A 23,557-nucleotide genomic window follows, 5' to 3' on the forward strand; every position below is an offset into this window, starting at 1 on the left:
CCTTTGCTGAATAATAAAGCTGTTGCTGAACCACTGGCACCACACCTCTTGGCTTCAACTATCTGTCCGCGGTCAAAGTTGCTTAAGTCTGTCCATTTACCCATAGCTGGTAAATGTTGCCTTCTGCTGTGCAGTGGATGGGTCAAAACCCTATATGGAAGCCGATTATGGTGTAACCACCAATTGGGGGCACTTTATCAAGGATCATATGCCACCTGCCAGGTGTTCCAAATCCAATGATCGTTCAGTGTGAAATGTGAGTGAGCATGATTGGCCCTCCTGTCTAAGTAGCAAGGATAGGGTGTGTGCATTTTAAGTGATAGGGTGTGTTTTTAATGTGTTTGATCATGTTGGATGAATAATAATTCAAAATGATACAGTAGTTTGCTTCACTTGTCTCAAAGAAAAACATTAGCCTCAAAACTCCCATATAAGTAATAATGCTGCCTCAGTCTGGGCATGGGAATTGGCTACAGCCAAATTGAAATAAATAAAATAACAATAAGCAAGTATACCAACAACTGTGAATTAGCCACTCTTGCCTGCTTGTCTGTGTGTTGAAAACAGTAACATGTTTACACATGTTTTTTTTCTTTCTGCCCTGTGTGTGGTCCTGTCTGCCTGTGGTTTTGATCTGGTCAGCCAATTTTATTGCCAGTTCTGGAAATAATTTGCTTACACATATTCTCATGAATTCTCATAAATTCCCATTTGAATGATTTCCAGGAAGAGTCTGACCAATGTACTGTCAGTGCTAGTTTTTTTCTTTCTTTATGATGACTAAGCTCTTAGGTTATGTTGGGCGTTCTTAAAATGGTCCTGAACTCTACAGATAGTATACATACACAGATCAGCCATAACATTAAAACCACCTCCTTGTTTCTACACTCACTGTCCATTTTATCAGCTCTACTTACCATATAGAAGCACTTTGTAGTGCTACAATTACTGACTGTAGTCCATCTGTTTCTCTGCATGCTTTGTTAGCCCCCTTTCATGCTGTTCTTCAATTGTCATGACTCTTCCAGTACTACTACAGAGCAGGTATTATTTGGGTGGTGGATCATTCTCAGCACTGCAGTGACACTGACATGGTGGTGTGTTAGTGTGTGTTGTGCTGGTATGAATGGATAAGACACAGCACAGCTGCTGGAGTTTTTAAACACCTCACTGTCACTGCTGGACTGAGAATAGTCCACCAACCAAAAATATCCAGCCAACAGCGCCCCATGGGCAGCGTCCTGTGACCACTGATAAAGGTCTAGAAAATGACCAACTCAAACAGCAGCAATAGATGAGTTTACATCTGCAAGGTAGACCAGCTAGGTAGGAGTGTCTAATAGAGTGGACAGTGAGTGGACACGGTATGTAAAAACTCCAGCAGCATTGCTGTGTCTGATCCACACCAGCATACCAGCACAACACACACTAACACACCACCACCATGTCATTGTCACTGCAGTGCTGAGAATGATCCACCACCTAAATAATACCTGCTCTGTAGTGGTCCTGACCATTGTAGAACAGGGTAAAAGCAGGTTAAAAAGGTATGTAGAGAAATAGATAGACTACAGTCTACAGTAATTGTAGAACTACAAAGTGCTTATATGTGGTAAGTGGAGCTGATAAAATGTACAGTGAGTGTAAAAACAAGGAGGTGGTTTTAATGTTATGGCTGATCAGTGTATATGTCTTCACTATATTATACAGTCTTTACCCTACATTGTGAGGAGCTAGTATCTCTGTAAAACTTGATACACAATGTTTTACAAAGATGCTCAACAAAGTAAGTTGGCAAGTGTATTGTGCTGTGTATGGTAGAAGCTAAAGTTTGATTTTCTTATTTTAGTACATTATGTATCCAGAGGTATGTGGACAACAATTTAAATAATTTGGTTTAAGTGTTTAGCCACACCCATTGCAAACAGGTCTATAACATTCATAACATAAATTATAATATTCCAGCTTTGTGGCTAAATTCTGTGTTTGCAAATTTCAAATGTCAAATTTATACTGCATATTTATAATGTATATTTACATTTATAATGTACTCCTTTAACACAGACACGGCCTCATAACACAAAAGACGTACCAGTTTTTCTTCTTGAAGCACAAACTTGTATTCACTTTCCCATATTTCATTAAATTACCTCCTTCTGTTTCAGTTTTCTCTTCTTGTACATTTTGGGATATTTTTAACTATTTCTCAACATCACTTGTTGGAAAACTGCCTCAGTTAAACGCTGATGTGGAAACACTACCATTGAGTGGCGGGATGCGGTCACTTTGCGGGTCACAAAATCGACATGCATTGTGGGTGATGCAGTTTATGTATGATTTTACAGTGTATTTTAAGACACAATACTGAATAAAAGCATCTACTAAATGCAGAAAATGTAAATGTAATGTAAATGTTCAGGGGCCCAACAGTGGCAACTTATAGTGGTGGGGATCAAACCAGAAACCTTCCAATCAATAATCCAGAACATGACTGCTGCACTGTTAATGCACCACTGCAGTTCAGGGAGGGCCATTAACTATTCCAGCATGACAGTTTGACACAGAGCACGTACACTAACCTCGGTGAACATCTTTTGGGAAGAAAGGGATGTTTATTGTTTTTATTGTTTTATTGTTTTATTTGGATCCCCATTAGCTACTATTTCCATAGCAGCTATTCTTCCTGGGGTCCGACAAACAGAAAATACATACATACAAAACAATTAAATAGTACATAAGTAACACATTACATTAAAATTTCTCTGTTTTAGCTTAAACTGCCCGGTTATTGATCTTACTAGCACTGATTCAGCTAATCTTTATATTTGTTAAATAATGTCTTTTTAGTGATTTCTTAAAACATATTTTACTCTCAATTTTAAGTAGTGAAACAGGCAAAGAGTTCCACTCCTTAATAGCTCTGTAAACCACAGTTCTACACATGTAATTAGTTCTTGCTCTTGGTAATTTAAAATAGTTTTTTGTTGAATATCTTGTGGTATTAGTTTCTCTCGCCCTTATTTGTTCTAACTGATCATAAAGGCTCGCTGGATATTTTAGCTCATAAGTATTCTTTATGAGTCCCACAAGGTTTGTCTTCCACCTATCTTCAACCTTTAGCCACTCTAGTTCCTTGTGCATTTTATCAATGTTGGTTCTATATGGGCAATGCAGTGCTGTTCTTGCTGCCTTATTCTGCATTATCTGTAATTTCATCAGATGTTTTTTTGCTGCATTAGACCATACTGCTGCACAGTAATCTAAGTTAGATAATACCAAAGATTTTATTACTAGTTTTAATGCCTTCTGTGTAAAAAATTCTGAACATCTTCTTATTACAGCTAAGCATTTGCCCATTTTTGTTATCGTATTCTCAATATGCTTTTCCCATGATAATCTATCATCTATTATGACCCCCAATAGTTTTACTTCTTTTACTTGTTTAATTATTTCTTCGTTTATCTTTAATGTCACCTTTCTTTCTGGTGATAATTTAGATCCAATTATAATGGTCTTTGTTTTTGGTATGTTTAAAATAAGCTTATTGTCTTTGATCCAGTTTGTTACTGACTTTAATTCCTCCTCCAACTCATTAGATAGATCATTCATTGTTTCAGCTGATGCATAAAGAGTAGTATCATCAGCATACATCTGTAACTTGGCTTTATTCAACACTAGCGGCAGATCATTTATATATATTGAGAACAACAGTGGACCAAGACAGCTTCCTTGTGGGACTCCAAGATCCACCTGCTTGCTTTCTGACAAACTTCCATTGTAAAAAACCCTTTGACTCCTATCCGAAAGATAACTTTGAAACCATGCAATAACAGGCGCATCAATCCCATAACAAACTAGCTTATTCAACAACAGCTCATGATTCAGCACATCAAACGCTGCACTAAGGTCTAAAAGTATTACTCCTACTAATCTTTTATCTTCTAGTTCTTTTAACCAATCATCATTCATTTGTATTAATGCAGTGCATGTTGAATGTCCTTTCCTATAAGCATGCTGACAGTTAGAGATTAGATTGTTCTCAGATAAATAGCTTTGTATTCTAGATGTCATTACTTTCTCTAACAATTTTCCCAAACTTGGTAGTAGGCTTACAGGTCGATCATTGGGTCCATTTAAGGGACTTTTGATATCTTTAGGTATTGGGATCACTTTTGCTTCCTTCCACAATTTGGGGTATATCCCCTTTCTTAAACTTAAATTAAAGATATAGCAGACCGGTTTAGTTATATATTTTACAGCCATTTTTTAAATTCTCCCATCTAAGTTGTCAATTCCCGATGTTCTTTCATTTTGTATATTGTTTATAAGTTTTTCAACCTCTTCCTCACTTACATGGAAGTTTTTAAATTGACAGTTTTTCTCTTTCATTATTAACTCTTTTATATTTAAACGGTATTGTTTGTCCTTTTGTTTGGTCATCTTACTTTGAAGGATATCTGTTTTATTAATGAAATAATTGTTAAAATAATTAGCTATTGACTTTGGTTTTGTTAAAAATGATCCTTCGACCTCGATAGAAAATGGCAACAGATTTCCCTTCCTACCTAATATAGATTTTACTGTCTTCCATAGTTCCTTTCCATTGTTAATTGAATCCCCAATCCTATTTTTGTAATACTCTTTTTTCTTTTTCCTATTGATTTTGCAAACATAATTTCTCAATTTATAATATACCTTCCAAAGTACAGTACTGCCATTTTTTATAGCTTCCCTTTTTGCCTCATCCCTTTGGACCATGCTGTTCTTTAATTCTTCATCCATGGAGCCTTTATGTTCCTTACTGTGGACTTTTTCAAGGGTGCGTGTTTCTCTACCACTAGCATAAACAATTCCATAAATTTTTCAAGTGCATTATCTGGGTTTTCCTGTTCGTGTATATCAGTCCAGCATACAGTTTTTAAATCTTCAATGAATTTGTCTAATTTAAACTGCCTATAAGATCGTTTTATAGCTACTCGTGGTGCAGCTTTCGGCATTTTAGTTTTTCTTGTTATAATCACTATATTATGATCACTGCTGCCTACTGGCACAGAAATAGCCTTAGAACACTGATCACTTGCATTTGTACAAATATGATCTATGCATGTAGATGTTTTTATTCCCGTCTTATTTGTTACGGTTCTTGTTGGAACAGTTACTACTTGTTCTATGTAACAGGTATTTAATATATTTAACCACTTCTTTTTAAGTGGACAAGATGTTGATAGCCAGTCAATGTTGTTGTCGCCCAACAAATATATTTCCCTATTTCCATCTGTCACTTTATCCATCATTTCCCCCATCAATTCAAAATATCTACTATTAGCATTTGGTGGTCTATAGCAGCATCCTACAAGTAGAGGTTGCAGATGAGGTAACTGTATTTGTAACCACAAGGCTTCTAGTTCATTAAAAGACAAGTCAGTTCTAAGTTTTGCTACTATATGTGTTTGAATATAGATCGCAATCCCGCCACCATAGCTATTCCTATCTTTCCTATAAATATTAAACCCTTGTATTGCTACAACATCATTTTCAAAGGTAGAGTCTAGATGTGTTTCTGATACTGTTAAAACATGAATTTTATGATCTTCCAATATTTCAGCTATTTCATGAATTTTGTTTCTTAAACTGCATATATTAAGATGTGCTATATTTAACCCTTTCTTTGAAAGTTTATTTACAGATGGCATTATCTATTTATATTCATAACTATGCTTTACATCATACAATGAACTTCTTAATATTACACATTTTGTGTTTGTGTTCTAATTCGCGTACGTACCGCTAGACTCCCACCTCTTATATTATGCATCTCCTTTGCTTTCTCCATCCTATTGGGAGGATGTACTACTAGTTTATCATATCTAAGATATGCCACATCACCCCTCTCTCTTGCAGCTCTTAAGGCTGGCATAAGTTCTTTCCTCTTCTGACGAACAGCTTTTATATAATCTTCACTAACGTAGATGTTACTCCCTTTTAGATTTTTAGAATTTGCTAAGGCAGTTGCTTTGTCGTTGTGTCGTAGAAATTTCACCACTACAGGACGTGGTCTGGACTCATTGTTAGCAATTTTACCTGTCCTATGCGCTCGTTCAATTTCAACTGTTGTACTATCCATGTTCAGTTTCTCAGCCATCAGTTTTTTTACTTTGTCTTCTGTTTCAGACCAGTTTTCATTTGGAGTTTCTGGAATACCGTCCACTACAATGTTGTTTCTCCTAGACTGACCCTCCAAATAGTCCATCTTTCCAGTCATTGTTATCATGGATTCACATATCGTCTTTATGTCAGTTTGTATTGATTTTGAATCTATTTTGATTCTTTTGATATCCCCACTCATCTCCTCAATATCCTTTTGAGAAAACTGTAGGCTGGCCTTTAGCTCACATGTCTCTCATCGACTCTTTTATTCATTGTCTCCATTATAAGTTGAACGAATCCTTTAAAATTACTCTCTTGCTGCTGTAGGAGTTGAACATAGAAGTCTTTTTGCTGGTGTAACAATTATTTTACTTGTTGAAGGGAAACACTTTCCTCACTTGCCATTCCTGCTCCTTTAGGCGGCATGACTGTTTAGAGCTAGCGCGGTGTAGCAGCCCCCTTCAGTCGGCCTCCGTGCAGAGCATTCTGAGCGAGCGCGTAGTTGAAACGGTGTTACAAGCTCGCACTTAATCTCCGATCACCGATCGTCTTTCCCTATACGAAAACAGCTTTACCCGATCATCTATCCAACCTCCAACCGAATTCCTTAATCAAATCCAGCAGTTTATTCCTTAAAAATATCGGCAGCGGCCGTGCCAAACAGGAAAACAGTGTGACAGGAAGTTAATTTAATGTTAATTTAAGTTAATGTTAATTTCTAGTTTAAAGGTCCTGGCCTTTTCCTCATGATTTTACATAGTTCAAACTGTTTTATATATCAAAATGGGGGGAAAAGTGCTATATTTGAATTGTGTAACCTAAGACATTGTTATGTAACATGGTTTATACATCTTTAGCCATTGTAGATGGTTGTAATCTCACTTAAGGCACATAGATAAACTTGGAAATTGCTATTGTATCTTTAAAGATACCTCAGAAAACAGATATTTTACAGAAATACCATATTAACCCTATTCCTGACTGGGGGATCCAGTAAATTCAAGTGCTCAGCTGTTGCATTCCTCTGTTCTACAGTTGATGCTGGAGGGGCTTCAGAAGATTAATAAGGGATAACTGGGCTCTGCTACAAAATGCCTGCAGAAAACACTTTGCAATAACTAAACCTTATCCAACTGCAGGTCTGAACAACCAAAGCTAAATGTTTAAAGACAGTTTATTCAAAGTGATGAATACAACTAGCACACCAATAATGTAAAGTTCTTCCACTTTTAGTCTACACAAAGGTAGATTCTTGTTGGCTATAAGGGACACGGCATCTAATTTAACAATATATAAGCACACACTTTTTTCACGTTTGAATAAATGTAAGTAAATATCTGTTGATGCATGTTCAATAATCCAGGTACACAAATCCACAAAGTTGAATCAGTTCATCTGGACACAAGTTTGTTGTAGAGATACGAACAGACCAACAGACCATGGATGGCCGAAAGAGGAATGAAGGGCAAACACACGCTGGTGATGTGGACAAGTGGGTGAAGAACTTGTCAGACAGACAACTCACACAAGCGGAGAAAGACATCTTGGCTAAGGGGTTGAATTTTGCTGTTACACCAAAGCAAGTCCCACTAGTGGAACTGATCACAGCCACAGAATCAGCAATCCGCAACAACAACATCTCCGACCTGGAGAGGTATGCACTTACTACACTTAGTAAGGACAATAACATCATCATACTTCCTGCTGACAAAGGTAGATGTACTGTTCTATTAAACCAGATAGACTATCATGAGAAAGTGATGTTGTTACTTAGTGACACTAACACTTAGGAGCTGCTGAAACGAGATCCAGGTAGTAGCTACAAGAAAAAGGTGATAGATTGTCTGAAAGTTTTAGAACAGAACAATGCTATTGACAGGGCTTTGTACTACAAATTATATCCGGGGGAGGCTACTCCTAGTCTGTATGGGTTACCTAAGATACACAAACAGGATGTACCTTTACGACCCATTGTTTGTATGATTAACTCTGTAACTTATAACATTTCTAAGTTTCTAGCCTCGATTCTCAACCCATTGGTAGGTAGCACGGAACACCACATTCAGAACACCATGGACTTTGTGGACAAGGTGAAGGGCATCATCATTGAGACGGAGGAAACAATGGTCTCTTATGATGTTACATCCCTCTTCACGTGCATTCCAGTTGCTGAGGCAGTGGAGGTGGTCCGTAGGAAACTACAAGTCGACCCCACCCGGAGCACGAGGACCACCCTTACCACGGACCAGGTGTGCACACTCCTAGAACTGTGTCTTCAGTCCACCTACTTCTCGTACAGAGGACAGTTCTACAAACAGAAACATGGGTGTGCTATGGGGTCCCCCGTCTCACCTATTGTTGCAAACCTGTACATGGAGGAAGTGGAAAAGAAGGCACTAAGGACCTACTCAGGGACACCACCGAGTCATTGGTTCAGATATGTGGACGACACCTGGGTTAAAATAAAATCAGAGGAATATAGAGGTCATATAGACCTGATCACCAGTTCCATTGTTATGCAATGGGTGGTGATCGGTCGTTATGCAAATCAACTGCATATAAGGTTGCAGTACACCAGCTCAGACTGAAGAAGTCATTCGGATTGAGTGACGAAACGTATCTCTACAACAAACTTGTGTCCAGATGAACTGATTCAACTTTGTGGGTAAGTAAATATGTGGATATTAGTTTAAATCTACCCCTTTTTCCAGATATAGCCAATCATGTCCAGCCAGCCGATAACAACCCAGATCTCAGGGGTGGTGGGCTAGTGTAAAAGACAACTGCACCACCCAAGTACCACAATATCCCACTTTTTTCAGTAAAACATCAAAGAGATGTACAATCTTTTTTGGTACATACCCTAAATCTTGCAACCTTACCACAACAGTGTCTCCTGCCATGATGTTTCTATACAAACCACTTTACAAACCATTTGTTAACAAGTTTGAACTATAGAATGTGTAAATATGAAGTTTACTAGATAGTAACTAGCAAAACTGGGCCCTTGAGTAACACCTCTTTCCATCAATTGCTTATATTTTCACAAAAGGAATATCTTAATCTGCACCCTGCATGGTTTTTCATTTGTAGGAAGCTTTGGGACCCAAAAACCTAACAGCTGCAGGAGTTACCTCATCCCAAATAAACAGTTAGTGGCAGCTTCTGTCAGCACCTCTGTAGATAAGGGGTGCATTGTTGATGTGATAAAAGAGACTCAAACACAAGCCTCACCTTTGAGATAAACTTGGCATAGGATCCCACTCATTCACTACTCCTGCAGTCATGGTGGAATAGAGCTTTTAAAAGCTAGTGTTCTACTGGTGATTAAAAATATTACCCCTCTGTTCAGACTGCATTAGTGGCATGTGCTGTTTCAATTAAACTTATCCAGTTACTAATGATGGGTGGGTGAGAGAGTAATTCAGGACAAGGCCTGCTGAAAGTTATAGTAACAAATGTACAAAGTGGTTCTGTTGTCAGGGTAAGAGCTTATTAGAGTTGCATTTCAGTCTGAATAGACACAGGTCAGTTAAAAAAAATAGGGAGTAGATGTCACTTTTTAGGTCACATTGAAACTGTTGTGGAATGTTTTAGAGGTGGAATTATTATAGCTGTTTTACCAAAAAGTTACTCCTACTATACATATGCTGTGGGCATACAATTACTGAATGAAATCCATCTGTTGCTTTGCACTTTGTTCCTCCACTATGTCCCATTTACCAATCAAAACTGACCTCTATAGGACCAGCACTCACCAGATGTTATTTAGATGGTGAATCCTTCTTTAACACTGCAATAACATGGTAGTGTGTGTCGTACTGGTGCAAGTGTATCAGGTGCTGCAGTGTTTTAGGGATTTTTAAACACCTTATTGTCAATGCAGGGAGGAGAATACTAAAAACAAAAATCCAACAGCATTCTGTGATCAAAAAGTTTTCACTGATAAAACCTAAACTAAATAAAGCAGCTCGTTTTTAACTGTACATCTACAGCATGTGCTAACACTGTATACATTCTTAATAAAGAGGCCAGGTAGGTGCACCTGATATATTAGTAGAACACACACTACCATGTCATTATCACGTAAGAGTCATTGCAGTGCTGAGAATGGTTCACCACCAAAACATCACTTAGTAAGTTGGGTTTTTATAGGTGTCATTAATGACACTAAATGCTTAACACAAGGAAATACATAGAACGATTCTTACAAAAAAATATGTTTAGTATTTATTATTTTAATTCAAAATAGTATTTACAGTGGGGGAAATAAGTATTTGATCCCCTGCTGATTTTGTTAGTTTACCCCCTTACAAAGACTTGAACAGTCTATAATTTTTATGGAAGGTTTATTTTAACAGAGAGAGACAGAATATCAACAAAAAATCCAGAAAAAAAACATGAAATAAAAGTTATGAATTAATTTGTATTTAATTAAGGGAAATAAGTATTTGATCCCCTACCAACCAGCAAGAATTCTGACCCCCACAGACCGGTTATGTGCCCATGAGGCACACAAATTAGTCCTGTCCCTGTATAAAAGACTCCTGTCACAGAATCAGTTTCTTCCGTTCAAATCTCTCGACCACCATGGGCAAGACCAAAGAGCTATCAAAGGACGTCAGAGACAAGATTGTAGACCTGCACAAGGCTGGAATGGGCTACAAGACCATCTGCAAGAAGCTTGGTGAGAAAGAGACCACTGTTGGTGCGATAATTTGAAAATGGAAGAAATACAAGATCACAGTCAATCACCCTCACTCTGGAGCTCCATGCAAGATCTCACCTGGTGGGGTAAGAATGATTCTGAGAAAGGTGAGGTCAGTCCAGAATTACTCGGGAGGAGCTTGTCAATGATCTCAAGGGAGCTGGGAGCACAGTCACCAAGAAAACCATTAGTAACACACTTTGCCGTAATGGATTGAGATCCTGCAGTGCCCGCAAAGTCCCTTTGCTCAAGAAGGCTCATGTACAGGCCCGTCTGAAGTTTGCCAATGAACACCTGAATGATTCAGAGAAAGCTTGGGAGAATGTGATATGGTCAGATGAGACCAAAATTGAGCTCTTTGGCATCAACTCCACTCGCCGTGTTTGGAGGCAAAGAAATGCCCGGTGGGGATGGTGTTCTTGGGGTCATATCCAGCATTTTTCTGCTCCCAGCTCCCTTGAGATCATTGACAAGCTCCGCCCGTGTACTTCTGGACTGACCTCACCTTTCTCAGAATCATTCTTACCCCACCAGGTGAGATCTTGCATGGAGCTCAAGAGTGAGGGTGATTGACTGTGATCTTGTATTTCTTCCATTTTCAAATTATCACACCAACAGTGGTCTCTTTCTCACCAAGCTTCTTGCTGATGGTCTTGTAGCCCATTCCAGCCTTGTGCAGGTCTACAATCTTGTCCCTGACGTCCTTTGATAGCTCTTTGGTCTTGCCCATGGTGGTCGAGAGATTTGAACGGAAGAAACTGATTCTGTGACAGAAGTCTTTTATACAGGGACAGGACTAATTTGTGTGCCTCATGGGCACATAACCGGTCTGTGGGGGTCAGAATTCTTGCTGGTTGGTAGGGGATCAAATACTTATTTCCCTTAATTAAATACAAATTAATTCATAACTTTTATTTCATGTTTTTTTTCTGGATTTTTGTTGATATTCTGTCTCTCTCTGTTAAAATAAACTTTCCATAAAAATTATAGACTGTTCAAGTCTTTGTAAAGGGGTAAACTTACAAAATCAGCAGGGGATCAAATACTTATTTCCCCCACTGTATATGGTCACACATTTTTTTATTTATTATTCTGAGAATATTTTCAATTTGTTCTTATTTTATTAGACTTCACAACTTATTTGTACCACATTAAAACTTGATTCTTATTAAAGAATGAAATCGCAGTTCTAAGTCAATGTATCTAAGCAACCAGATTAAAGTATAATCGTTAAAGTGAGCCATAACAGTGATATACACTGATCAGTCATAACATTAAAACCACCTCCTTGTTTCTACACTCACTGTCCATTTTATCAGCTCCACTTACCATATAGAAGCACTTTGTAGTTCTATAATTACTGACTGTAGTCCATCAGTTTCTCTGCATGCTTTGTTAGACCTCTTTCATTCTGTTCTTTAATGGTCAGGACTCTCCCAGGACCCCCACAGAGTGTTAGTGTGGGTTGTGCTGGTATGAGTGGATCAGACACAGCAGTGCTGCTGGAGTCTTTAAACACCTCAATGTCACTGCTGGACTGTGAATAGTCCACCATCCTAAAATATCCAGCCAACAGCGCCCCATGGGCACTGATGAAGGTCTAGAAAATGACCAACTTAAACAGCAGCAATATATGAACAATCGTTTCTGACTTTACATCTACAAGGTGGACCAATTAGGTAGGCGAGTCTGATAGAGTGGACAGTAAGTGGACACGGTATTTAAAAACTCCAGCAGCTCTGCTGTGTCTGATCCACTTATACCAGCACAACAAACACTAACACACCACCACCATGTCAGTGTCACTGCAGTGCTGAGAATGATCCACCACCTAAATAATACCTGCTCTGTGGTGGTCCTGTGGGAGTCCTGACCATTGGAGAACAGGGTGAAAGCAGGCCAAAAAGGTATGCAAAGAAACAGATGGACTACAGTCAGTAATTGTAGAACTACTAAGTGCTCATATATGGTAAGTGGAGCTAATAAAAAGGACAGTGAGTGTAGAAACAAGGAGGTGGTTTTAATGTTATGGCTAATTGGTTCAGCACTTATATTTTGCTATGATTTGCTATCATTATCCATAGATTTAAAAAATGATATTGTTTTAATATATTTTGACTAATATCATGACTTGGTTTAATTACTTTAGTATTTTTATTATTTTAGTTTCGTTTATTTAAATTTTATTTGATTATTTTTCATAGAGCATAAACTTTGGAAGTAATGGAAGGCAGCCGTGGCAAAAGTAATAAAAATAAAAGCACTCTGAATGTTGCATGATGAAGCCATTGATATATAACTATAGCAACAACAATGTTAAAGCCATTTAAGGTGAAATAACGAATGAGGAATTATAAGAAAGCAAACACACTCACAACAACAATAAAATATAAAACAAAAAATTTTAAGTGATGGGAAGTGATCATGTTATTAACAGAACAATGCTCCACTAACTATCTGTACTAAAAAAAAAAAAATTAAAGAAACATTTGGTGGCCACTGGAAAGGTCTTGTGCACACAGAAACTTGCTGAATAAACACACTACCATGAAAGGATAAAGTGCCAAAAGTTAAGAGTGACTCCTTATAATTTCTGCTATTGCAAAAGTGTTTCTCAATTCTGTCTTCTAACTTTTGACCCCTGACATAGTTCAGATTCACTCCTGGCTCAGTCAACATGGCAGGGGTTTAATTAGTGTCAGTGGTGCACGGTGGGCAATGGTTTGTTTGTCCCCGCTGTCTAGTGTTTCGAGAACCTGTCATTGCTGTGCGTTTGCTTTTTCAGTCTACGTTAAAATGAGACCTTTTGACATTTTTCTTCATTCATGTCAGGCTATCACTGGGGGTTCAGAGCTAAGCAAATTACACAGCCGCAAGTCATTCGCTCTTTATGAATGGAGCCTTTCTGTGATCAGAGGGAAAGGTTTTCTCAGGGGACGCCTTTACTGGGAGGTTTTTTCCCCCTCCCTTATATATACATACGGATCCACTTTAAAGCTGAAGGTAATTTCCACTTCCTACCTACGATAATGCTCTTTGAACCAAACAAGCATGGCCATTTAAAGAAGACTAGAAAGTGTGGGAGAATCCGGGAGTGCACGTAAAGAGTAGTGAAATTTGTTGTAAGAGTGCAAGAATGCATATAAACAGTATAGGGTGTATGGAAAAGTGTGGTAGCATGTGGAAAAGGTACACGTTTATGGGGAAAGTGTAGAGGCATGATGAAAACATGAAAGGAATGCATGTAAAAAGTGTAGGAGCACACAGAAAGACTGGAATAAGTGGGAAGAGTGTGTAGGAGTGCTGAGAATGTAAAGACTTGTGAATAAGGGTGAAAGGAGAATAAGTCCAGCTATCAGAAAAGCATAGAGAAATAGTGGACAATCAGTATTAGGACAAACATAGTGCATAAATACAGAAAAGCAGTAAGAATTCTGGTATAAAGAATTTAAATGTAAGTTTAGAAGGTTGACATCTATACATCGAGTATGATACATCAAAACACAAGTACAAAATGCCATGAATTGACTCATTATAAAGCATCTTACTCACCGTTTTGCTCCTTTCCATTGGTGTGGTGAAGTTTAGCAATGAGTGTGGAATCCGCCCCCAACCCATGAAGAAGAGATGATAGAAGAAAGAGGAGGAGAAGAGGAATCATTTGGCTCAACTTTACACAGTGGATACTTGGAGTCCCGATTAGCATGAGGAAACAGAAAAGCCGTTCCTTGAACACACATCCCACATGGTGAGGACTGACAGAAGTAGAAACCACATAGTCCTGAAGAAGAAAAGCCTTCAGACACTGAGATGATGAGCCAAGGATTTGAAGTTCTTAAGTTCTGAATTTAGTCCACTTTCTAAGTCTGGAAAAGTTCCTCAAGAAAACCCACTGTCTTTGACCTACCACCAATATTTTATACCATGTTCCAGCAATGCATCCAAAAAAGTTGAATCTCTAAAGTTGAAAAGTTTTTCAACTGCTAGAATCTATTACAACTTTGCTACAAGTAGGCACACCTCCAGATTTAAAAATAGAAACTTTCAGTAGTGAAGACAATCCCAGGAGTTTGTGGATTAAGCTCTGCTGCAGGACCTCAGGCTTGTAGAGGTTGTAGTGAGTGCAGGGAACTGTCTGAGTGAGCGAGTCTGTAGAGAGCAGAAGAGCCGACTGAACAGGTGCTGCACATAAAGCTCAGAGTTGGTCTAGATGGAAACTCCCCAAGAAGGCGGGACTCTTCAGCACACATTCACACAGACTGTTCCTGCTGAACTCAGCTGAAATCAAGAGGAAAAATCTTTGAAAATCAACAGTGATGTCAAAAACCCCTGGCATTTTGTCTACATGCATTATTTTACTGTACTGACATTGTAGATCTCTAAACCTTGAGCACATGTACAGACCTCTGATCTTTACGCTCACGCATCTATATATATCAAAATTTTAGCACAGATGTGCACATTTTTACATTTTTGCACACACATTGTAATTGTTTGTCAGTGACCCACGTTAAGAGGTTTGACCTTCTGTGTTCCCATTCTGACCAGCAAAAAGAACACAGAGATGCATATGAACAATGTGTTAGTTTATTTTAATTGACAATCACCAGTGTCTTGAGAGCAATAATTTGCTCCAGGTGGGAACAACAACAACAATATTAACAATAATAATAACATTATAATAGTAATAATCTTGGGTTCGATTCTAAGGTAGAGCAGTCTGGGTCCTTTCTGTGTGAAGTTTGCATTTTCTCCTCAAGTCTACGTGGGTTTCCTGAGGGAGCTCCAGTTTCCTCCCACAGTCCAAAGAGATGCAGTCAGGTTAATTGGAGCTACTAATAGATGTGAAAGGGTGTGTTTGCCTTGTGATGGACTGGCAAACTGTTTGGGGTGTTTCCTACCCTTTGCCCAGTGAATTGTACCCACTGTGACCTAAATAGGATAAAGTAGTGGTAAAACAGACAATAAATGAATATTAATTTATTATTTGAACATCTTCAGGGACTTCAAGGCATGTTTGGCACTGAATTCAATCACCTTTTGTATTAATGACACTTTTTAATGGTTTGGGAACTGAGAATGCTAATTTGATTAATGTTGCAGTTTTGCCAGAATTTCTCTCCATTTTTGCTTGGTACATGACTTCAGCTAGTAAACAGTCACCGTCATTTATTTCTTCTCTTCTTGATGCACCATACATTTTCAATAGAAGACAGATCTGCACTGCAGACAGGCCAGTCAAGCACATGTGTTCTGTGTCTATGAAGCCACACTGTTGTAGTGCATGCATAACTCCCAGTATACACCTCTGCATCAATAGTACCTTCTCACATATGCAAGTTACCCATTCCTTGGGCACTGATACATCCCCAAAACATGACAGATGTTGGCTTTAGCAGCTTTTTTTTTCAGATAACTGCCTGGATGTTACTTTTCTTCTTTGTCATGGAGAACTCAGTGTCATTTTATTTCCAGAAAAATATTTGAAACATGGAATTATTTTACATTCCATTTAAGACAAGCTCTAGCCCAGAGAACTTGGTGTGTCTGCATAGAAGTGATGCTTTTCTTTTAGTAATAGAGTTAGTGTTACGTGTTAATGTTATGTGATAACAGTTTTCTGAAGTACTTGGCTATATTTATGACAGTAGCATCACAGTTTTACATGCAGTGTCAATTTAGGGCTCAAAGGTCATCCATATTCAGTAGTCTTTTTTGCTCTTGCCCTAGCAGACTGAGATTTCTCCAGATTCCTTAACTATTGAGGAATTTATAATTTTACCATTAAAAAGAAAAAAAAAAGGTATTAATGGGAAATTTGCAAACCATTTAACCAAAGTGAAAGTGGAACACAAGGGAAACACACCTGACATAAATTTTACACAGCATTTAACAATAAGAACATTACATCAACATCTAAATATCATAATCATAGTGTGGTGGTGTATGGATGCTTTGATGCTTTAGGGTTTGGACAAAACAAAATATATATAGTATTTTGTGTCTGGAATTGAATTTGACTTTGAAATTAGTTTTGTGTGCAAAAAAATGTGGCAGCAAAGTTCTGCATTTTGCTTTAAGGTGGTTTAACACAATAGTTAACATTTTGGTTTAGTAAGAGTTAAAATGCACATTTGCTTTCGATACATGTTAAATATCACAATTTCTGAAAGAGGAGTTGTGGTATTAGCTGTAATAGTTAGTCAAATAGGAGTGTTCTTGGAATAAAAGTAACAGTTACAGTGTGGGCAAAAAGTCAAAGACCACTAGTGAACATTCTTCTTTTTATTTGAGCATAACAGTTTGGTTGAAATGCTAAATCTTTAAATATATGTGGTGTAATGTAATGCATTTTTTTTTTAAAGTAACATTTTCAGTATTTTTTACTACTAAAAAGTTACCACATAGAATTGTGAAATTGCCCATGTTAAATACTAAATAAAAAAGTTTAGATTACTTGAGTCTTGTCATTTTCATTTATGCACAGGCTCACATGACTTGAGTATGTATATTTTAACTAATCATTTTTTATAAGTTAATACATTTTGCAACCATTGTTTAACAAATACTACAAAATTTAGATTTGTTTTATAGATTCAACTTCAGCAATTCACCAATGCAGAATGAGGCCTGCCAGTTTCTTGCTAAAATATCCTTGAACCTCCCAGAAAAAGACCTTGCTTTGTTGTCAGCATCTATCTTTGTAAAATCCCAGTATAACCTACTGTGTGAATGATACCATCTAACATATGCAGGTCATCCATGCTGTGGTGTTAGAAATTTGGCATACAGGTGTCAGGAGGTTTTCAACATTGGAGTTTTATTTACACATACAAATGTATGGGTGCAGCTTCTAATCTAAAAATAACATACAGACAAGAAGAGACGAGACAGCAAGAATTACTAAATTTTACAAAGATAGAGTTATGAGCAAATATCATATGTTGTAAGTATTTTCTCTCACTTACAGCATGACAACAGTCTGTATTTTCCTTTTTGTCTTTAGCACGGAGATCTCAATGTCTCTTTTTTGTATTTTTGTCTGAGATACACTTTATGGACAAATGTATTGGGACACCCCCTCTTTTTTTATTCATGTGTTTTAGACACAACAATTGCTAACTGGTGTAATAAATCCGTTAAGGAAATTAAAGGATTTATATGCTCCCAGCTTTGCAGCAAAGGTTTAGGGAAGACCATTTCCTGTTTTAGCATTACTGTACTCATGTGCACAAAGCAAACTGTAAAAAAGACCTCAAGAAAAGCTTTGTTTAAAGAAACTCTACTGGCTTGCACAGTGCCCTGACCTCACAAAACAGCTCTATGGAATACTAATTGAGCCTTTCTTGACCAACATCAGTGACTAGCCATACAAGTGATCTTTTGACTGAATAGGCACAAATTTTCACAGACATACTTTGCGAGAAGCCTTTTCAGAAAAGTGGTTGTGATACCTAAAAATATCACACATCTATTTACATGCTGTTTGTTTGTGATGTCCAATAGGCTTATGGACAGTTGTCTGAATACTTTTAGCCATATAGTGTAAGTTTTCTTACACAGAATAACATTTCTTTGGATTGCCTGAGTCTTTTTTTAGAATGTTGAATGACATAAATTCTTTGCAATCTTGCACTGAGAGTTTTTTTTTTTAAACTGACAATTCTTTCACATTTGGCACAAAGTGGTGTCACGACACATGTTGCTTGCAAAAGTTGGTCAGCCAAAACATTTTTTATACTTTTGTCATTTAAATAAAGGTTTAAAAGAATTAACAGATCACAAATTATTGTTTTTTTTGTGTAAAAAAAAGCATGTCCACAGTTGGTTGCAAACTTTTTATCCTCCAGTGTAAGTCTATGAAGGCAAAGAGGTCCTTAACCGTCAATGACTTAAATTGTATTTGGTCATAATTGTAAGCTGCTTTGAATAAAAGTATCTGCTAAATGCCACAAATGTAAATTATTATTATTAGGAGTCCAAACACCCTATTGGAAGCCTGTTTTTGTTAGGATTTTTCTTCTTTTTAGGAGTACAAGCACCAAAAAAGCTGGAACCTTATTGTTTTTATGATTCTTCTTCTTATTATTATTATTGTTTCCGATCAAATTAAATGCACAGACCAAACTGTAAGTTGTAGGGACACAAGGCTTGGTCAACAGGTAGTAGTCCTTTACCCTGTTTCCCTTATTCATATGAAATGTACTCATGTATAGGTACAATTATAATTATGTAAAATTGCTTTATATTAAAGATTGGTCTTTCTGATGTGAAATAAAGGTTGTTTGGGCAATATTTTAGAAGCAGTGTTTTGGATGAAGTACATTGTAGTATTTGAAATGTTAAAAATTTAGGATGTCTAGATTTGATGTTATAGAAAACATGAGCCACAGTTTTTGCATACAGAGGACTTTAAGCCAAACATTTTCTATTTTGTCAAATCATAAACACAAAGGATGTTTTTTTTTTAAACTTATGAATTTATATGAATATATATTTTTTTAATTACAAGGAATAATATTAGTACATCTGAGATTACTGACATAGCAATGGAGTTTAAGACCATGAAGGCAAAAAAGACCACTAAAACCCAGCCTGATCTCTGAGGGAAACCTCGTCTAATAGTGTCAGTAGCAGATTTGTGTTTAATTTCATTGTATTTTAAAATGAATTCTTTCATTCATTGTCTGTTTCACCACCGCTTTATCTTGTTTAGGATTGTGTTCTGGGGGTCTGATTTCTTGGGCAAAAGGCAGGAAATGCAGGTCACCAGTCCATCACAAGCCATATTGTAAAATTGATACACTTTATATAAAACTATGCAACATTGATTCCAGATTAATTCAACTATTCAAACCATTGAACTATTAACCCTTGGCCACTTGCCACAAAATAAATGTAGTCATCTTGGGTTTCATTTCGACATATCGACTATTTCAAATTCTGTCCATGTGTTCATTCTTGTGTTCTAATCTTTCCATAATATTTTCAGTGTTTCATCACTGGGATTCAAGAATCTAGTCTATAATGTGCCTTGTGGGAAATGTCAGAAAAAAATGTTGTGATTTGTCTTATCAAAGCCTGCTCTTTTTCTTTCCTCTTATGTGCCATTCCCTTTCACCAGCTCAATACATCACCTCACAAAACCCTTTTTATGTGGCTAATCTTGTCTCTCTGCCAATGAGTTCCTTACTAGTGTGTGTGTGTGTGTGTGTGTGTGTGTGTGTGTAGGTATGTATATTACCCCTACACACTACTGAGGCAGACTAAACAATCATAGCAGGGGCACACACATTGAACTGATTCTGTTAGACATATGATACAATGGAAAGAAAATAAGACAGACAGACAGACAGAAAGACAAACAGATAAAAAAAAAAAAAGACATGCAGACAGGCAGATTGACAGAAAGAAAAAAAACATTCTACTACATTTACACTGATCAGCCATAACATTGAAACCACCTCCTTGTTTCTACACTCACTGTTAATTTTATCAGCTCCACTTACCATATAGAAGCACTTTGAAGTTCTACAATTACTGACTGTAGTCCATCTGTCCATTTGTTTCTCTACATATCTTTTTAACCTGCTTTCACCCTGTTCTTCAACGGTCAGGACCACCACAGAGCAGGTATTATTTAGATGGTGGATCATTCTCAGCACTGCAGTAACAATAACACTGTGGTGGTGTGTTAGTGTGTGTTGTGCTGGTATGAGTGGATTAGACACAGTAGCACTGCTGGAGTTTTTAAACACTGTGTCCACTCACTGTCCGCTCTATTAGACTCTCCTACCTAGCTGGTCCACCTTGTAGATGTAAAGTCAGAGACGATTGCTCATCTATTGCTGCTGTTTGAGTTGGTCATCTTCTAGACCTTCATCAGTGGCCAGTCCAGCAGGGACAGTGAGGTGTTTAAAAACTCAAGCAGCGCTGCTGTGTCTGATCCACTCATACCAGCATAACACACACTAACACACCACCACCATGTCAGTATCACTGCAGTGCTGAGAATGATCCACCACCCAAATAATACCTGCTCTGTGGTGGTCATGTGGGGGGTCTTGACCATTGAAGAACAGCATGAAAGGGCTAACAAAGTATGCAGAGAAATAGATAGACTACAGTCAGTAATTGTAGAACTAAAAAGTGCTTCTATATGGTAAGTGGAGCTGATAAAATGGACAGTGAGTGTAGAAACAGTGAGGTGGTTTTAATGTTATGGCTGATCGGCATATATGTAATACTAAAGTGTTTACTGTTTCATTATTTAAATAGTATATAATCTTTAATATTTGTATTTTTTTTTTTACTTTTCCGGTTTTACTTAGTGTTTCATTTATTTGGATTCAGTTTTACTGTTTGTTAAAAGAGAAAGGCTTGGGTTTGAGTCCTAATGGTGCCACCAGCCTGGTTAACAATCTTCAGATACAATAGGGGGTGTCTAAATAAAGGAAGGTTGGATTGTGTACCACTCAGTTTTCCTACTGTCTACTTGAGGTGGTAGCATTACTCATGATAGAGTGTGTTTCTTCATTTGTGTTGCGGTTCTATCTGGCAATTCACCCTTGGCTGTTAGAAAAGATCCCAGATTAAGTAATTGAATAAATAAATACAAAGCTAAAGAGCAGAAAGCATTTGTCAGTTTACACCCTCACAGATTGGTAGTTTAGCTTTTAATGAGATGTATGTAACATAAGTGGAAAGGCAGGTGTGTGTGACTCAAATGTAGGGTTGACCTTTTTTGATATGTGTTACTTTGCTGAACTAGTAACAAAGCATAACAAAAGCATAGCTTTTTCATCCTGCCTACCTGCAGCAGGGGATCTGTCTCCTGAATCAGAGTGTTAGCGTCTGTGGGAGAGGATCACATTCCACCAGCCAAAAGCCCGGAGCAGATGTCAGCACCTCAGACTAAAGGAGTCTTATTGTCTCTGTCAGTCTCTGTGGACGTGGGTGTGGGTGTGTGTGTGTTGGTGGGTGTTAATGTGTGTAAATGTGTAAGAGTGTACTTGTGTGAGAAAAAAAAAATGAGAGTTGGCTTTTTCTAGATGGCTGGAGCACTGCAATATATTGCGCTTTCATTGTGATACTACTGGATAAGAAAACATTTTTATAAACAATAAAACCTAGCAAGTGTTGAATGCTGCTCAGACACAAGGTCAAAAGAACTGTTTTGCACCAGACACATAATCTTTTTTGAAAGAAATGAACTAATTTCAAAAATACCCATCAGAGCAAGCAGCATATGCAAAAACTGAGTTTGACCTTGTTCTCAAATTGATTATTTTGTAACATACACCTATTATATAGGTGACCTTGTGGGTATTTAATTACTGGCTGTAGACCATCTGTTGCTTTGTAGTCTCTGTCACCCCAATGTACACCATTAATACAAATAAAAAGGACTCCATAGGCCCCCAACCATATGTTTTTGGGTGCCCTAGAACCACTAAATACCAGGTATGCAATGAATTGAAAGCTGCTAAACAACAGGTGTCACTGTCCACAGTCAAGCAGGATGCAGCACTTACTGAAAAAATAAATGCTAATACAATGCAGTGTTTCCATATATTAAGGACATTTTAATTTTCAGTTTAAATTTATAAAAACATACAAAGTCAAGTTTTTAAACATGTAGTAAATTGCAATAAAAGCAATAAACTGCCATTTGTTAATTATCTTGAACCTTCATTTAACTAACAATATTACAACCCCAAATCAGAAGAAAGTTGGGATAGTATGGAAAATGCAAATAAAATAAAAATGCAGTGTTCCTTACATTTACTTTGACTTTTATTTGATTGCAGACAGGAGGACCCTGAGATATTTCATGTTTTATCTGCTCAACTTCATTTCATTTATTAATAAACATCCATTCATGCATTTCAGGCCTGCAACACGGACAGTAAAGCATTTACCACTTTCTTGGTATGTTGCCATTCCTTTTCACCACACTTAAAAGACGTTTTGGCACCGAGGATACCAAGTGATTTAGTGTTTCAGCTTTTATTTTGTCCCATTCTTCCTGCAAACACGTCTTAAGATGTGCAACAGTACGGGGTTGTCGTTGTCGCATTTTTTGTTTCAAAATTCTCCACACATTCTCTATTGGGGACAGGTCAGGACTGCAGGCAGGCCAGTTCAGTACCCATACCCTCTTATTTCGCAGCCATGCCTTTGTAATGTGTGCAGCATGTGGTTTTGCATTGTCATGTTGAAAAATGCATGGACGTCCCTGGAAAAGATGACGTCTTGAAGGCAGCACATGTAGCTCTAAGATCTCAATGTACTTTTCTGCATTAATGCTGCCATCACAGAAGTGTAAATTACCTTTACCAAGGGAACTGACACAACCCCATACCATGACAGACCCTGGCTTTTGGACTTGTTGCTGATAACAGTGTGGATGGTCCTTTTCGTCTTTGGTCCGGAGCACACAGCATCTATTTTTTCCAAAAAAGACCTGAAATGCTGATTCATCTGACCACAATTCACATTTCCACTGTGTGATGGTCCATCCTAGATGCCGCCGAGCCCAGAGAAGTCGATGTCGCTCCTTACATGGTTAACATAAGGCTTCTTTTCTGCACAGTAAAGTTTTAAGTGGCATTTGTGTATGTAACTCTGTATTGTAGTGCTTGACAAAGGTTTGCCAAAGTAATCCCTCACCCATGTGGTTATATCAGCTATTGTTGAGTG

The 23,557-nt window shown here is 37.6% G+C and overlaps 1 protein-coding gene across 1 annotated transcript in view; it reads right to left on the minus strand.

The window, feature by feature from the left end:
• The window catches only part of pdgfc (platelet derived growth factor c), a 128,134-nt gene extending 113,660 nt beyond the window's left edge, over positions 1 to 14,474 (minus strand). The window contains exon 1 of the mRNA XM_062999877.1: positions 14,408 to 14,474. The gene's annotated coding sequence lies outside the window, so the exon portion shown is untranslated. The remainder of the gene's footprint in view (positions 1 to 14,407) is intronic.
• Positions 14,475 to 23,557: the final 9,083 nt, after the last annotated feature.

Source organism: Trichomycterus rosablanca, chromosome 8 (assembly GCF_030014385.1).
Source record: "Trichomycterus rosablanca isolate fTriRos1 chromosome 8, fTriRos1.hap1, whole genome shotgun sequence".
In the NCBI taxonomy this organism is placed as follows: domain Eukaryota; kingdom Metazoa; phylum Chordata; class Actinopteri; order Siluriformes; family Trichomycteridae; genus Trichomycterus; species Trichomycterus rosablanca.